The sequence below is a fragment of the Solanum lycopersicum genome, chromosome 7, assembly GCF_036512215.1.
Source record: "Solanum lycopersicum chromosome 7, SLM_r2.1".
NCBI classification, from domain to species: Eukaryota; Viridiplantae; Streptophyta; class Magnoliopsida; order Solanales; family Solanaceae; genus Solanum; species Solanum lycopersicum.
The window spans coordinates 31,718,264-31,737,698 of NC_090806.1; positions in this window are offsets into that span (position 1 = coordinate 31,718,264).

Genomic DNA, 19,435 nt, shown 5'->3' on the forward strand with positions numbered 1-19,435 from the left:
CGTGGTAGAGGTCGCAGGAGGACGCCCTGTAGAGGTAGAGGACGAACACCTGGTCCAGCCAGTTATAAAGCGGTGACTCCTCCACCGACTGATGAAGTAGTAAGAGGGGGTGAAGAAGGGGAAAATGAGAAGGTTCAAGATGAGGAATTACCACCCCAGCCTACCCTAGAGATGATTAATCAGGTTCTTACTTATCTTAGCGGGTTATCTGATCAGGATCAGACACCTCCAGTGTTTTCTGCACCAGCACCTCAAGTTTCGGGAGTACAACATGCAGCTGCTGTGGCTCCCCGCATGAACGCCTCATTGGAAGTAGGCACATTTACTCGATTGACGACATGTCCTATAATGACGAGTGGTCAACACGAAATTTTCACTAAATTCTTGAAGTTGAAACCTCCAGTCTTCAAGGGTGCTGAATCCGAGGATGCCTATGATTTTCTGGTTGATTGTCATGAGCTTCTACATAAGATGGACATAGTAGAACGATTCGGCATTGAGTTTGTGACCTATAAGTTTCAGGGGAATGCCAAAATGTGGTGGCGGTCGTATGCTGAGTGTCAACCAGCACAGTCATCACATATGACTTGGGATTCATTCTCTAGCTTATTTATGTAGAAGTATATACCCCGGACTTTGAGGGACAAGAGGAGAGATGAGTTCCTAAGCTTAGAGCAAGGCATGATATATGTTACTGCTTATGAGGCTACGTTTCGTGCACTATCCAGGTATGCCACCCAGCTTTGCTTCAGTCCACAAGAGCGGATTCACCATTTTATGAAGGGATTGAGGTCAGATTAGTAGATCCCAGCCTTACAGGTAGCTGTTGCAGCAAAATCCTTTCAGGAAGTGGTTGATTTTGTGATAGAGGTGGAGGGGGTGAAGCTAGACGACTTCACCCTGGCGTCGACACCTAAGAAGTTCCATAAGGGAGGTGAGTTTAGTGGGTCTTACTCCAGAGGGCAAAGTTCAGGAGGTTAGCCAGTCCGACCTATTCAGTCATTGCTACAGGCTGTAGCAGGGGGTCCATCGCAGACAAGTCAACATTTCTCTGAGTTTGGAGGCTATCCCCAGACTTTGTCATTCTCGCAGAGATCTATGCTTGACTCCAGAGATTTTTATGGATGTGGAGAGACTGGACATAATAGGAGATATTTTCAAAAACAGAGTTACAGACCCCCAATAGTTATCGGTAGACGTGGTCATGGGAGAGGCCGCCATTCTGGAGGACGTGGTGGACAAGGTAATGGTGGTCACTGATACGCTCAAACTTACTTCTCAAATGAGAAGTAAAGCGGTCGCATCAAGTAAATAACCCAACTAGTGAGGTTGGGATCGTTCCCACGAGGAAAATAGTCTAGACTTAACTCCAACTTGTATTTACTATTGTTTGATTGATGACTTTCTTAAAAAGTAAAAGCATAAAAGGGGGGTTTTGTACTTCCTAATAAAATAAAAATAACTAACGAACTTGACAGAGACACTTAACAGCTTTTAATGTTGAGTTTTAATCAAGTAATCAAAGTAACTAGGGTTTACGTGTTCCCCACAGGTTCATAACTTGATAATTCTAGCTATAACAATTCTTTCCTAGTATCTTGCATGCAAAGTGATAAGTTATGTATTTCTAAATCCTTGGTCCGGCATCTAGAAAATCTCACTCCGCACCTTGGTCCGGCTACGTGTGTTGCTTTCCTAACCCTTATCCTTACCTCATATTAAGCATCATATTCAATATTTGACTCAGTTATTACCTCGTACCAATCAATACTATCCTATTAGATAGTATACACTAAATCTATGTTAATAATTCTTTTCCTATTATCTACCTCCTTGGTCCGGCAAGTAGCATTAAGGCGAGTTCTAACGTTGATCATCCGTTAAAAAGACTTCTAAGCGAAAGAATTATTAATACATGCAAGACACTATTCTAGAATTGTTATTTTAGCTAGGGTTTATCTCATTATTTGCCTATGGTTCCCACAACCCTAGTTATAGAGTTTAGTTCCTCATAGCCATAAACACAAAATTCAAATATATTAAACAAGAATTCATGTACTTACTTTAATGAGAAAGAATAAAGTCTGAAAATTTGCTTGATTAATCAACAAGAGTTGCTTGTAAGAATCTCCAACAATCAATAACTCAGAAAAACAAAGTCTAATAATATGATGTCAAATCTCCCAGAGTCTAACCTCAAAAACGAGGTTTTTCGAACTATTTATAAAAAAATAAAAACCTAATTAAACAAGGATTCTAATTATTGGAAATCTGCCAAAACGCGGCTGGGTCGACGGACCACGCGACGGAACGTCGTGGTCATGACGGACCGTCGTGGGCTCCGTCGCCCTATACTTGGGTGCAATTCTTCTACTGCTTTCTTCATTCCCCTCGACGGCAAGTGTGACGGACCGTCACAGGCACGACGGTCCGTCGAGGGTCTTCGTTACGAAATACTTCAACTTTTGGAATTTGGGTACTGGGATCACTTCTCTGATCTTCGTGACGAACCTGCAGGACGGACCGTCATATCCATGACGGACCGTCACAATCTTCGTAATCCCACACTTGGTCAGACTTCCCCATCTTCCTTCAGCAGCTTCTCTACGCTGCCACCTACGGACCGTCACAAGCACGACGGACCGTCATAAGCTCTGTAGGTGGTCTCTTCTGCATTTTTCGCTCAAAATCTCCGCATTCAGCTTTAGACAGATTTCCTGCAAAACAAAGAAAAACTTATATCAAAATTAGCACAAAAAGGGCTTTCGGACACACTAAACTTAAGGAAAAAGTATTAATTATACCGTGAAACCACGGTATATCAACACCCTCAACTTAAATTCGTTGTTTGTCCTCAAGCGACGCACTATGACTCACTACACAATCTTTGTACAATAGTATCCATGTTTTATCCTTTGCAATCATTTGGCTATCAATCCCGACTAATCCCATCAAATCTATGCATGCTATCACTATTAGGCTTGACTTTTGTGGGATTCGAACATGACACAGACTCACCCTGCACTAACACCTATCCTCTTCAATTTCTCACCGAGGTGCTAATAATTCCGGTATTGAACCTAGTGTCCTCACTTTAGAACAAAATCCTCATTTTTTTCACACAATGATTTCAGTTTGAGTATAAGGATTACATTTCAACACTCGCTCTCAGAACAAAGTCACACTCATTCATACCTATTGCCATAAGCTTGCCCTTATTTTCACTGCCTTAAGTTCGCTATACAACCCTTAGGATCACGATAGGACTTTTTTAGCTTGTAACGTAGGCTCAGAGTCAGGTAGGGTATATTTAGGTATACTTTAGTGACTTTTTTCCCTCCTTGACATGTCGGCTAAACCTTCCGCTCTATATCAATTTATCTCGCCCAGTTTCTCTTATTCTTTCACCTTGCTGTTTCCCTTCTTTCTTTATTTGTGTAAGTGACTCGTTTCTTTTCTTGTTTGTAATTCTTGAATATTTCCCTTTTTTTTTCTAAACGAGTTCTTAAGTCACTTTACTTTTGTTCTTTCTCTCTCTTTGTTCTTTCAACCCCACTTTCCAGAGCATTCCTCAAAACAGCCACCCTCAACTCATGGCTTTGCCATGAGTCAAGGTACACAATACCAAAAATCGGGTCAGGGCCATAACGAAGGTTGTTTATACATTAGCCACCCTCAACTTATGCTTTTGGCATAAGCTGAGGTGCACATGTCCAAGGAGGGACCAGGGCCAACATATTGTTCCCAGAAAAGATCAGTTGGGGTGAAAAAGAAAGGTCTAATTTTAAGCTCAAATTATTTGGATCAACGAAGGATAACTTTCATTTGGTTTCTTTTATTTAGGCTAGAAATGGGCTATATTGAATAAGGGCCTATGATCCTTTCCTAATTGTATGTTACAGCTTACTTTTAGCAGGACTAACCAGGCAAGTTCTAGCTCAGTATCAGTAGTGGACTATTCAACTTTCCTCACACTCACTTGACATCTCATCACTATACCAGATTATCAGACACCTAGTTCGACTTGAAGGTTTAGGGTAGTGCAATGGTGTAACTCTATTTCATGTTTAGATCCACACAATTATCAGTTACTACGCCTTTTCATGAAACCTTTTCCAGTTTTATCGGGATATCATTTCAGCCATCATGCTTCAGAGTTAAACTATGTACAAAAGATATAACGTGCCGGTTCAACAGAAAAAATAATCAGTCTTTTGGGGAAAAAGAACACAGGCAAGAAAACCCCAAAAGAGGATAGTGAGTTAGGCTACTCAGACTTCACCCTAACACTCACTTTCCATTTACCCCACCCCTAACAAAAAAGCATGCAATTGTCCCCAATGCATAAAAAAAATCTAAAGATTAGAGGGGTAGGTGAAGCAAACCTGTGGCGCATAGCTCCGTCGATCAACAAGCTGGTGGGTCTAGTTTCCCAGAACCTACATCCTCTGCAATCTGGACACCCTCAGTGATGTGCTCAGCAACAACTGCACCCTCAGTAGTGCCTCCTGCTGTCTCTACAGTGCGGGAGCTAGACGCCCCAGCCGCTATCTGTGATGCTCTGATCTGGTGTGCCTCCGCCTCAGCAAGTGAGGCTCTCCTCGCGGTCTCCATCTCTCGACGCTCCTTCTTTCTTGCTCGCGCCTCATCCTCTGATCGACCCCTCCGCCTCTTGGCACTCTCTCTCGGGGAATATGGGGGAACATCTGGAGTAGAAAACAGAGCCGCCAATACAGTATCTTCAGCAGGCTCGACACACTCTGACACTCTTGTCGCTAGGATCGTGTCGATGTCTGCATGAAGACTGGCGACTGCAGCCTGGAGAGTCGACACATCTACCGGAGGGGCTGGTCGAGCTAATACTCTCAATTCAAAGGCATCAAGGCGCTGGTTAACCTCAGCAATCTTCCGCTACATCTGCCTCTCCATACGCGCCTCAGACTCAGCAATAGACTTCTGCATCCACGGCTGGATATGATGCAGAAGAGTGGCCATTTGTGCCTCTAGTTTTTTGGCTCGGGCAAGCGGGGCCGGTGTCGGTAGAGGGGCTGTGCTGCTACCCGGGATAGACTCAACCGGGGTAGTGTCCGTGGATGCCTGTGTAGCTGTGCGAGCTTGGGCCACCGTATCCGTAAGGTCATCAAATAGTGGTGGTAGCTCTGGACGGGGCCCTCGACGTGGGGCCAACTCATTGGCCTCGTCTCTGATGAGGCCGACGTCAACGGTACCCGGCGGGGTACTCAACTGATCTATGTGCCATATGGGCACACCTGCAGACCTGCAAAGGGCAAAGATCATGCACGGAGAGGGGTAGGTGGTGGTGACCTTGAATTCCCTCTCGTGCATGACTGCCTAGAGAATCCATGCGTAGTCCACCTCGAAACCGGCTATCATCGCCGCCATCAGCACTGCTCGATCCCAGGTGACTATGTTATCAGCAGCTGTGGGGGAAAGGCAGTGACGCACGAGCAGCCACAAGAACTTGGCAACGAACGTGAGGTTGGCCTTCTTGATGGCCCCCTTCGGCTCGGTGACCCAATATGCACCCTCTCCGTCGACTGATAAATGTAGGGCCATCCACCGCTTGGTGGTCTCCCTCAGTGCAGGCTCTCGCAGGAACTGTCCATCCTTCACTACCTGCCAGCGGTAGTCAAACTCGGCAGTGATGGGGGTCCGAGTAGCATCTACACTCTCGCCGTATAGGAACCGGCGGATGGCGGGCAGGGAAATGTCAACCTGCACGCCCCGGACTAGAACCTGCTCCAATGGGGCCTGTTTCGCGGGAGCAGCCCCCCAGTCGATCTGTGATCGGAGAGTTGCTACGTAGGACGCATAGAACTCTCAGACCATCTCCTCAATGTATCGTCCCAAGGGACGGGCTGTCCACTCTAGGCGATGCCTGGTGAATATGTTGTGGATCTCCGGCATCGAGGGGAGACTCCCTGTAAGTACCCGTCCCTCTAGGGTGAGTGTTCTAGTCATTACTCCTTTATCGGTCAAGAACTTCGCGTCGCAGTAAACCTAAAACTGGCCTTCAACGCACCACCGGTTTGGCTAGTCAGAGGCTGGGGTGGGGACGGGGGCTGGTGCGCCGGATGTGGAGTCTAAACTGTCAGCCTCATCAGACGAGGCCGACGCTGCAGCAGTGGCGGGTGCGGGAACCTCAGGAGATCCTGCAGCTTCCTCGGACCAGGATGCTCCCAAGGAGCGAGACGCTCCTTCCTCGTTTGTGGCCGACCCAGAGGGTGTGCCGGTCAGTGTGCGCTCCTCATCAGACTGGGAGGCAGTGACTACGCCGGACGCCACCGTCTTGGGTGTGGCTCTGGGGGCACGTGTAGCACGGGAAGGAGCAGAGGTGCCTGGGGGCATGTATTCAGGGTCCCGCTCATCATCAGACCTGATGATCAAGCGTGCAGACGGGGCGACAGACTTAGATCGCCCGCGTCGTAAGTGCGGTCTTGCTTGGGTGCCATAGTCAATAGTACCTGTAAAGGGGCAATGTTAGTATGAGTAGTGGCAATCAAATCAGGCAAGATCATATGACATGAAACTTTAAAAAAATGTGGTAGTAATATTGACACTGTACCACACGACGGGACCTATGACGGCTCGTCGTGACTATGACGGACCGTCATGAGGTCCGTCATGTTATACTTGGTATATGTAAATATAAGCAACCCTGAAGGAGGGGTCGCTGACCATCATGACGGTTAAGCAGGACGGACCGTCGTGGGTATGACGGTCCGTCGTAAGGGTCCGTCGTTGGACACTTAGAGAATGATGGGAGTACCTCAGAAGAGGGTTCTCTGACCATCATGACGGTCGTGTAGGACGGACCGTCGTGGGTATGACGGTCCGTCGTAATTGTCCGTCGTTGGACACTTGGAAAATTGTTGGAGACCCTTTTCAAAGGGGTCTCTGACCATCAGGACGACCGTGCAGGATGGACCGTCGTGAGGACAACGGCCCGTCACAGGCGTCGTTGGGGAGGGTGCTAGGGCTTATGCGATGGACCCTACGACGGTCCGTCGTAAATACGACGGACCGTCATCGAGGTCTCGTTCTGAATATCAGAGACAGAACTGTAGGTACCCTAAGCAACCCCAATGAACACATATGGTCGTGTAGTGTTTTGGACCTCTATGTGTCTATCCCAACTACCTAGGAAACTATTAATGTGAAATCACCTATGTATGGGGTTATTATTATGGCAAATTCAAACATTTAGAGCCTAGGTCTAGACATAATCATATCAAGGTAACAAGAGACGACTAGAAACGAAATAATAACTAATAAACAAAAATACAAGAGAAATGAGTACAAATTTAGAGACACATACCTTGAAAATGGAGAAAACACAAGCGGGGAATGATTCAGGTGGCAAGGTAGATACCAAAAACAGCAGCACCGACAAGTAATTGATAGTAATAAGGTTGGGGAGATTGTGGAAGTAATGATCAGTGGGGAAAATGTGGAAGTGGAAAAGAGAGGGGAGATGAGAGGAAGTGGAAGTAATGGGGTGGAATATGGAGGGATGGTGAGTATAAACGGTCAAATTTTAAAAAGGGGTCCAGCCGGGTCGGGTCGGGTTAATTTCATTAATCGCGCGACTATACCCCGACGACGGTCCGTCGCACATGCGACGCCCCGTAGTGGTGTCCGTCGTGTGTGCCCTAATTTCAAAAATGACAGAAATACGTACCTGGTGTGACGGTGCATACGACGGTCCGTTTCACACGCGACGGTCCGTCGTTGTATCCGTCAGTGGCTACTGCGGAGTAGTTTTCTGCAGAATTTCCTGGTGATGTGCCTGCAAATTTAAAACCCATTTATAGAAAAATGCTACCATTATTAAAAAGACGACAAGTATTGGGTTGCCTCCCAACAAGCGCCAGATTTAACGTCGCGGCACGACTGGGGCCACTTGATTACTCAGACTTCATCAAGATGGCATGCCTCTATCACTTTATTCCCCGATGCTTTATGCCCAAAATAGAGTTTTATTCTATCTCTATTCTTCTTAAACCGCACTCCCTCCTTGGCTTTTAACTCAACTGCCCCATGAGGGAATATTTGGGTAATCAAGTAAGGGTCAGTCCATTTGGACTTGAGCCTACCTGGAAGACAAGGCACCCCAGAACTGTCTACAAGTACCAAATCCCCAACCACGAACTCTTGTTTTGCAAATATTTGTTCAGTCCCCTTCTTCATCTTTTCTTTGTGGGATATGGCAGATACCGATTGGAGCTCACCACTCTGCCTCATGGTCCTACAAATGTTGAAGGTTGCTTCTTCATTATTCAACCAAAATGTCATCTATCCCTTCTCCATGTCAACTAAGTCTCTACCTGTAGCAAGAAATGGCCTCCCAAGAATAATGGGCACCTCGAAATCGACTTTGCAATCAAGAATCACAAAATCTGCTGGAAAGATGAATGACTCCACTTTTACTACCACATCATGGAGTATCCCTATGGGCTTTTTCACAGTCCGATTGGCCATCAGTAGCCGCATCGCAGCGGGTTTTGGATCCCCCAAACCCAACTTCTTGTAAATTGAGAGGGGCATTAGATTTATGCTTGCCCCCAGATCACATAATGCTTTCGCAAAATGTAATGACCCAACTGTGCAAGGAATAGTGAACGCACCCGAATCTTCTTTCTTTTGTACTAGGGATCTTGTAGCGATAGCACTACAATGTTGCAATCTATCATCATCCTCAAACGTGACCGATCTTTTCTTGGTGACCAGATCTTTCATAAATTTGGCATAACCGGGCATTTGTTGTAGAGCTTCTACCAAAGGGACATTGATAGAGAGCTGCTTCAACATTGTTATGAAGCGCCGGTATTTACCATCCTCAGTCTTTTTCACTAATCTCTGAGGGAAGGGTGGTGGTGGTCTAGGCATGGGGATTACCTTGATAGGTACTTCTGCATCTGTTCCATTACTTTCATCTGTTTCACCACTACCCTTTACCACCTTATCATTATCCTTTCTTACATTTTTCTCAGCAGATGCCATGGGTGGGTCAATGGTTTGCCTACCACCCCGAGTAGTAATTGCCATGCAGTGTGCATCATTCTTTGGATTTTGGACAGTGTTGCTAGGAAGAGTGCCCGGTTGCCGCTGTCGCAGATAATTGGGCCACTTGCAATTCGACCTGTTTAATCGAAATTGCGTGTGTGTCCACTTTTTGCCCAATACTAGCTAACTCACCTCTTAATTCTTTAATGTGCTCATCACTAGCGTCGAACCTCCTCATCATTTTGTGCAACATATCCTCAACTCGCGCCATACTATCTCCACCATCCCTAGGAGTAACTTCACGATTTTGAGGAGGAACATAGGGTCCACTCCTGTCATTTCTATTACCATAGTTACTCCTGTTGAAGTTGTTGTCGCGGTTGTAGTTACCATCTCGGACATAATGACCCTCACGGTTGTAGTTACCATAGTTCCGACCTTGGTTACCTTGACCTTGGCGCCAATTATCCTGATTTGAGCCTTGGACGCTTGGTCGGAAACCCCCCATTTGTTCATTGACTGCATAGGAATCCTCCTCATAGTAACATTCACCGTTAGGGGGTGGTGGTTTAGCCAAGTAGTTGACTGCATTAATCTTTTCTGCACCCCCAGTGACATGTTTTAGTACCAACCCAAGCTCAGTTCTCATCTGAGCCATTTCCTCACGAATGTCATCTGTGGCTGGGTTGTGAGTGGACTGCACTGCGAAGGTGTTTCTCCCTGTATCGGACTTCCTAGTACTCCAAGCTTTGTTGTTACGGGAGATTTTCTCTAATTTCTCAGCAATCTCAGCATAAGGGCATTCTTTATAAGATCCACCTGCTATAGTGTCCAACACCGCTTTATTGTTATCATCCTGTCCCCTATAGAAGTATTCCTTTAGTGACTCATCATCAATACGGTGATTTGGGACACTTCTCAAGAATGTGGTGAATCTATCCCAAGAACTACTAACTGACTCTCCTGGTAGTGCCACAAAGTTATTCACCCTGTCTTTGTGGTTTAATTTCTTGGAGACCGGATAGTAGCGTGCTAAGAAGACATCCCGTAATTGGTTCCAGGTGAAAATAGAGTTGTATGGGAGCTCAGTAAACCACATAGTAGCCTCTCCCGTCAGTGAGAGAGGAAACACTCTGAGACCTATTACATCTAGATCAAAATCAGGCCTCCCCACACAACTCTTACACACTGCCCTTACCTTAGCTATATGGTCATGTGGATCCTCAGAAGGTAGCCCTGAAAACAAACCTCTGGCAGTGAGCATTTGCATCAGACTGCTAGTTACCACAAAAGTGTGGCCTGTAGGTAGAGGAGGCAAAACCAGTGGCCCGTCTGAATCTGCTATGTTATCATAGACTCTGTAGTATGCTTGGGGCCGTGGAGCGGGATTCTGTCCCCTATGTTGATGTTCACCCGGAGCATCGGGTAACATCTGACCATGAACATCAGCCGGAGCTGGGATGTTCTGGTTTGGATCCCCATCATTGATTCCCAAGTTACGATTCATGTTTCGCAGTGTACGTTCTAGCTCGTGATCGTAGGGGAACAACGGTTCTCTTCCTCTCCGTGTATTTGGCATAAAAGGAGGATAATTCTGAAAAGGAATCAAAAACAATAAAAAAAAGTAAAATCCAGAAAATATCAACTAAACTATAGTAAGAAGTTAAAGTTAATCTAAAAGCTAAATTCCCCGGCAACGGCGCCAAAATTTGATACGCTCAAACTTACTTCTCAAATGAGAAGTAAAGCGGTCGCGTCAAGTAAATAACCCAACTAGTGAGGTTGGGATCGTTCCCACGAGGAAAATAGTCTAGACTTAACTCCAACTTGTATTTACTATTGTTTGATTGATGACTTTCTTAAAAAGTAAAAGCATAAAAGGGGGGTTTTGTACTTCCTAATAAAATAAAAATAACTAACGAACTTGACAGAGACACTTAACAGCTTTTAATGTTGAGTTTTAATCAAGTAGTCAAAGTAACTAGGGTTTACGTGTTCCCCACAGGTTCATAACTTGATAATTCTAGCTATAACAATTCTTTCCTAGTATCTTGCATGCAAAGTGATAAGTTATGTATTTCTAAATCCTTGGTCCGGCATCTAGAAAATCTCACTCCGCACCTTGGTCCGGCTAAGTGTGTTGCTTTCCTAACCCTTATCCTTACCTCATATTAAGCATCATATTCGATATTTGACTCAGTTATTACCTCGTACCAATCAATACTAGCCTATTAGATAGTATACACTAAATCTATGTTAATAATTCTTTTCCTATTATCTACCTCCTTGGTCCGGCAAGTAGCATTAAGGCGAGTTCTAACGTTGATCATCCGTTAAAAAGACTTCTAAGCGAAAGAATTATTAATACATGCAAGACACTATTCTAGAATTGTTATTTTAGCTAGGGTTTATCTCATTATTTGCCTATGGTTCCCACAACCCTAGTTATAGAGTTTAGTTCCTCATAGCCATAAACACAATATTCAAATATATTAAACAAGAATTCATGTACTTACTTTAATGAGAAAGAATAAAGTCTGAAAATTTTCTTGATTAATCAACAAGAGTTGCTTGTAAGAATCTCCAACAATCAAAAACTCAGAAAAACAAAGTCTAATAATATGATGTTAAATCTCCCAGAGTCTAACCTCAAAAACGAGGTTTTTCGAACTATTTATAAAAAAATAAAAACCTAATTAAACAAGGATTCTAATTACTGGAAATTTGCCAAAACGTGGCTGGGTCGACGGACCACGCGATGGAACGTCGTGGTCATGACGGACCGTCGTGGGCTTTGTCGCCCCATACTTGGGTGCAATTCTTCTGTTGCTTTCTTCATTCCCCTCGACGGCAAGTGTGACGGACCGTCACAGGCACGACGGTCCGTCGAGGGTCTTCGTTACGAAATACTTCAACTTTTGGAATTTGGGTACTGGGATCACTTCTCTGATCTTCACGACGAACCTGCAGGACGGACCGTCATATCCATGACGGACCGTCACAAGGTTCGTAATCCCACACTTGGTCAGACTTCCCCATCTTCCTTCAGCAGCTTCTCTACGCTGCCACCTACGGATCGTCACAAGCACGACGGACCGTCATAAGCTCCGTAGGTGGTCTCTTCTACATTTTTCGCTCAAAATCTCCGCATTCAGTTTTAGACAGATTTCCTGCAAAACAAAGAAAAACTTATATCAAAATTAGCACAAAAAGGGCTTTCGGACACACTAAACTTAAGGCAAAAGTATTAATTATACCGTGAAACCACGGTATATCAGTCACCAAATCAGCCGGGGTGGCGGGCAAGCTGAAGCTACTGCAGCACAACATGGTAGGGGAAACGGGCAGGCAGGTGATAAGACCCATTGTTATGCTTTCCCCGCGAGGTCTGAAGTAGAGACATCTGATGCTTTTATCACATGTAATCTTTTTGTTTGTGATTTCATGGCTTATGTATTATTTGATCCTGGATCCACATTTTCATATGTATCTTCCTCATTTGCTACTTGTCTTGATTTACATTGTGATTTGCTTGACATGCCTATTCGTGTCTCTACTCCTATGGGTGAGTCTGTGATAGTTGAGAAGGTGTATACGTCTTGTCTTGTGACTTTTGTGGGGAGCAATACTCATGTAGACTTGATTATTCTAGAGATGGTTGATTTCGATGTAATTTTGGGTATGACTTGGCTTTCTCCAAATTTTGCAATCTTAGATTGTAATGCTAAAACTGTGACATTGGCCAAGCCTGGGACAGATCCGCTAGTGTAGGAGGGTGACTATACTTCCACTCCAGTTCACATCATCTCCTTTCTTTGTTCTAAGAGAATGGTTAGTAAGGGTTGTTTAGCTTTCTTAGCACATCTCAGGGTGGATACTTCCCAAGTACCCTCGATTGAGTCTGTGTCGATAGTCCGTGAGTTTCTCGATGTGTTTCCCGCAGACCTTCCTGGTATGCCACCGGATAGGGATATTGATTTTTGCATTGATCTGGAACCGGGTACTCGCCCCATTTCAATACCCCCTTATAGAATGACTCCAGCTGAGTTAAGGGAGTTAAAGGTCCAACTTCAGGAATTGTTAGGTAAAGGTTTTATTAGACCAAGTGCATCCCCTTGGGGTGCTCCTATTTTGTTTGTGAAGAAGAGTGATGGAAGTTTTAGGATGTTCATAGAATACAAGCAACTGTATAAAATAATTATTAAAAAAAGTATCATGTTCCTCGCATTGATGATTTGTTCGATCAGTTACAAGGTGCTCGTACCTTCTCAAAAATTGATTTGAGATCTAGTTATCATCAATTGAAAATATGGACAGCAGATGTGCCAAAGACTGCTTTTTGAACCACGTATGGGCATTATGAATTCTTAGTAATGTCTTTTGGGCTTACGAATGCCCCTGCTGCTTTCATGAGCTTGATGAACGGGATCTTTAAGCCATATCTGGATCTCTTTGTCATTGTATTCATTGATGATATACTGATATACTCAAAGAGTAGGAAAGAACATGAGGAGCATTTGAGAATGGTATTGGAAGTGTTAAGGGAGAAAAAGCTTTATGCCAAATTCTCCAAGTGTGAGTTTTGGCTAGATTCAGTGTCCTTCTTGGGGCACGTAGTTTCTAAGGATGGAGTGATGGTGGATCCTTCTAAGATTGAAGCAGTGAAGAGTTGGGTAAGACCTACTAATGTCATAGAGGTAAGGAGTTTTTTTGGTTTAGCTAGCTACTACAGTCGATTTGTCAATGGATTTTCTTCTGTTGATTCCCAATTGACAAATTTGACTAAGAAGAATGTTCCATTTGTATGGTTAGACGAATGTGAAGAAAGATTCCAGAACCTCAAGACCTTGTTGACTACTGCACCAATTCTTACCTTGCCAGTGGAAGGTAAGAATTTCATTGTGTATTGTGATGCATCTTATTCTGGTTTGGGTGCAGTGCTAATGCAGGAGAAGAATGTAATTGATTATGCTTCGAGGCAATTAAAGGTGGATGAACGTAACTATCCGACCCATGATTTGAAATTGGCTGCAGTTGTGTTTGCATTAAAGCAATGGAGACATTATCTATACGGGGCAAGTGTGAATTCTATACAGATCATCGTAGTTTACAGTATGTCTTTACTCAGAAAGATTTGAATTTGAGGCAGAGAAGGTAAATGGAACTACTGAAGGACTATGATATTACTATCTTGTATCACCCAGGAAAAGCTAATGTTGTGGCTGATGCTTTAAGTAGAAAAGCAGGGAGCATGGGAAGTCTAGCCCACCTACAGGTTTCTAGACACCCATTGGCTAGAGAGGTTCAGACTTTGGCTAATGACCTCATAAGGCTGGAAGTACTTGAGAAAGGAGGATTTTTGGCCTGTGTGGAGGCAAGATCTTCTTTTCTTGACAAGATTAAGAGAAGGCAGTTTGCTGATGAGAAGCTGAGTCGAATTCAGGATATGGTGTTACGAGGAGAGGCTAAAAAGACAATAATTGATGATGAAGGCGTTTTGAGAATTAAGGGAAGGGTATGTGTTCCCCGTGTTGATGATTTGATTCACACTATTCTTAGAGAGGCTCATAGTTCAAGGTATTCTATACATCCTGGTGCAACCAAGATGTATCGTGACCTAAAGCAACATTTTTGGTGGAGTAGGATGAAGCGTGACATTGTTGATTTTGTGTCCCAATGCTCGAATTGTAAGCAGGTAAAATATGAACACCAGAGGCCCGGAGGAACATTTCAAAAAATGCCCATTCCTGAATGGAAATGGGAATGAATTGCAATGGATTTTGTGGTTAGTCTTCCAAAGACATTGGGTAAGTTTGATTCTATTTGGGTAATTGTCAACAAATTAACTAAGTCTACTCACTTCATTCCGGTCAAGGTGACTTACAATGCAAAGAGGTTAGCCAAACTTTATATCTCAGAAATTGTTCGATTGCATGGAGTTCAACTTTCCATCATATAAGATAGAGGTACACAATTTACTTCTTAGTTTTAGAGAACATTGCATGCCGAATTAGGTACTACGTTGGATCTTAGTACTACATTTCACTCTCAGACCGATGGTCAGTCTGAGCGAACGATTCAAGTGTTGGAGGATATGCTTCGTGCATGTGTGATATAATTTGGTGGTCATTGGGATAACTTCTTACCCTTAGCAGAGTTCTCATACAATAATAGCTACCACTCAAGTATTGATATGACCCCATTCGAGGCATTGTATGGGAGGAGATGTTGATCTCCCATTTGTTGGTTTGATGCATTTGAGGTTAGACCTTGGGGTACTGACCTTCTGAGGGAATCATTAGAGAAAGTGAAATTTATTCAAGAAAAGCTTTTAGCAGCTCAAAGTAGGCAGAACGAATATGCAGATCGAAAGGTTAGAGACTTGGATTTCATGGAGGGTGAAAAAGTGTTGCCGAAGGTTTCACCCATGAAGGGTGTGATGCGGTTTGGTAAGAGAGGTAAGCTGAGTCCGAGGTATATTGCACCGTTTGAAGTAAGCGTGTGGGGGAGGTGGCCTATGAATTAGCCTTACCTCCAGGACTGTCAGGTGTGCAACTGGTATTTCATGTGTCTATGCAAAAAAATACCATGGTGATGGAAACTACATTATTCGTTGGGATTAAGTTCTTCTTGATGAGAATCTGTCTTATGAGGAGGAGCCGGTTGCTATTCTCGATAGGGAGGTCCGCAAGTTGAGATCAAAGGAGATTGCATCTATCAAGGTTCAGTGGAAGAATCGTCCAGTCGAAGAGTTCACTTGGGAGCATGAGGCTGATATGCAAGAAAGAAATCCACATCTTTCTACAGATTCAGGTACTCTTTCTCGCCATTGATTGTCTTCCTGTGATTGTTCGGGGACGAAATATGGGTAAATTGGTATCTATTGTAACAACCTGTTTAGTCATTTCGAGCAGTAAAATTATTTTTGATAAAAACTGACTGGATCGACGGATCACGCGACGGACCATCATAGGCATAACGGTCCGTCGAGCTTCTTCGTTTCAAAACACTTCAACTCTTAAATCTGGGTACTGGGGCCAACTCTCTGAAGTTCATGACGGAACTGCAGCACAGACCATCACAAACCTCTTCACTGAATTTGACTCTCTGAACTTTGTGACGGACCTGCAGGACGGACCGTCGCAGGTATGACGGACCGTCACCAGTTGCGTAACCCCAACTGGGTTGGATTTCTGCTAAATGTTTTAAGGGGTGTTTTGGACTATTCATGAATATAATTATGAAATTAGTGGGGTAAGTTTAATAAATTATTTACTTGGGGGTTAAAAGAGATAACCTTAAATTATATAGTGGGTTACTTTTATCATCTTTTACATTTGATTATATGATAATTAGGGTAAAAAGAAAAAGAATCTGGAGAAGAAAAATAAAAAGAACAGGAAGAGGGGAGAACGAGCGAGAGAGAGAGAGAACGAAGAGGAAAGCAAAGGCATTGGGAAGTAACTTGATTAATCACGATTCTTCGGTGGAGGTAGGTTATGGTTTAATTCTATCTGATGGATAAACTCTAAATAGCGATTGATATGTATTGGGTGGTATTGTAAAGTCTTCTATATACTTGATTGTGTGGTTGTATGTTGTGATTGTGGAATCTTTAATCTTAGCCCTCTCTATTAAGATGACGCCTTGACATAAAAGAGGCTTGATGAACTTAAATAATTAGATAAATGGATCGGGTGTCACGTTCCGACACGTAGTATTAGGGGATCGGAGTGTCACGTTCCGACACGTAGTATTAGGGGATCGGGTGTCACGTTCTGACACGTAGTATTAGGGGATCGGGTGTCACGTTCCAACACGTAGTATTAGGGGATCGTTGTGTCACGTTCCAATACGGTAGTATTAGGGGATCAGAGTGTCACGTTCCGACACGATAATAATGAAGAGGAGTAATCTTGAATTATGTTAAAATACTCAATTCGAAGAACCTATTTCTAAAATGAGTATGGTGTGGAGGCTTGAGTCCTCACGGGTGTGCTTTGTGTTGTTGCCAATGGTTCTTGTACTTGTTGTTGTCACGTGTTAAGTATTATGGTTGATTTTATATTATTATTCAGTATATATTGCTTTCTATTTTGAGTTGGCCGATGATACCTACTCAGTACGTGTTCCTTGTACTGACCCCTACTTGTATTTTTCTCTTTGTTATTTGTGGAGTGCAGCAAACGTTCCATCGACTTCGACTCGTCCGCAACTCTAGCCAGTCTCCAGCATATCAAATTTCAGGGTGAGCTATTATTCCTAGCTCGACTGGATTCTCTCATTCACGTCTTGATGTCCTTGAAGTTCGGACATGGACCATTTGTTTACTTATTTTAGCTTCTTAAATACTCTTAGATTTAGAAACTTGAGGATAGATGTTCTTGTGTGATGACATCCAGATTTTGGGGATAATAATTGATAAACTTTAGAAGCTTATTTATTTGGTTATATTTATATGTTTTGAGTCTTCAGCATTATATTTTGTTTTTTTTATGGTTGAAATATTGGTAAGTGTTGGGGTTTAGATTTGTTGGTGTAATGACCCGAAAGGTCATTTTTATTAAATTTTGATTATTCTTTTAAGTTGAGTTAATTAATTAATGAGTAATTGTATATAATTGACTTAATTGATAATTAATGGGCTGAAGTGATAATTTATTTAACACCTTATAATATTTGATCCATATTTATCAAAAATAAAATACTAGGGTTTGTCACATATAATACATAATTATTTTAATCAGATAAAATAAAGAAAAAGAGATAAGGGACGAAAACTTACCTTACCAAACGAAAGGCACGAGGAGAAACAAAAGAGAAAGAACAATACCATAATGAGGTAAATTAACTAGGAACATGTCTTTTCAATGGTGTATATTGATTAAGTGATCTTAATATTAATATATAGTTTGGAGAATGAAAGTGCAAAATTATGTTTTTGCAAATTGTATTGTTTAACTGTATCGATTTGTCTTATTATATAAAAGAAAATGTTGGTGCCCAATGATTGGTTGAAGAAATAGTTAATCATTGTTTGATAATGCAGAATGTTAAATATTATATAGATTCATATATTATAATATATTATTATTACGATTAATGTTACATAAAAGTGGAATTGAAATGAGGTTTAGGGTTATATGCCACTGCTGCGCCAGTGGCTTATAATTCCTAAGATTATTATTTATTTTCCAATTATCAATCAAATTTTGATATATTAATGTAGGTAATTAAATACTAAGGGTGTTGTATTAAATGATGCTAATAAATTTATAATATTTGTGTAGTTAGAACTTAACCCTAGACTTGAAATTTGGAGACTATGAGAAACGGGTATGTAATTGGTATTAAGGTTAGAAGTTTGATTATAAATTTGGAATGAGTTTTTAGTTCTAAACTAGACACATAGTTATATTAGTTTTTTTAATATTAAAATCTTAGTATCATTACTTATTTGAATAGATTGCTTTGAGTTGAAAGTTCAACGAAAAGGGAAGGATCGATCAAGTCCCGGAGTTATTGTTCTACTATTTGAGGCAAGTGGATTTCTAAACTCTGGTTAAGTGTATGAAATGTGTGTATTTCCTTGTGGTATATGTTTGGGAGTAATGGAATTGGTGATGGTTTGACTAGTCCACATTGATAAATTCTAATGATGAAAAAAATGGGGATAACAAAAGGCAATGTGATTAATTGCTTATGTGTGTTGTGTTGAGAAAGGGTTGAAGGCTTGTTGAATCATTTTTTATGTAACTTCATGTTTGTGTGGTTGTGAATTGTGCGATGTTATGAAAATGGTCATCTCCTCATTATTTGTGTGAACTTGTCATCTACATTATTCTGAGGCATTGGTTGTGACAAGTGTTATGCGCATTGAGAAAGAATAGGGACTTAAGAGGATGTACCATTTTGAGGGACGTATAGCGTGCCGCGATGGATAATATATTTCGAGGGACGTATCACGCGCCGCGATGGTTACTAATATCGAGGGTCATGTTGTGCGCCACGACAGATGCATGGACAGATATGTCCCCCATGGGTCCCGTACTGAGAGACAGCGGGTGTGTATCACTAGGTCAGACATGCATCATTATCCTTGACATTGCATTCCATTGCATTGCACATAGTTATCATTAGTGAACTTGATATCGTGTTTTGCTGATCTTCTGATTGCTTTTCTAGGGAACTTATGATTGATCAATATTGAGCTTGTTATTGCGGATATATAATTTGTTGAATTATTGTTCTTGAGGATGTATAATTTGTTAAAGTGTTGTTGTTGAGAATATGTAATTTGTCTAAGTGTTGTTGTTGAGCTATGTGCTATGTAAAGTGTGAGCTGTTAGGTTGGGTTTATTTTACTGAAGGATGTAGTTGTGGAGGTTCGTTTGCGGGTGGTAGGAGT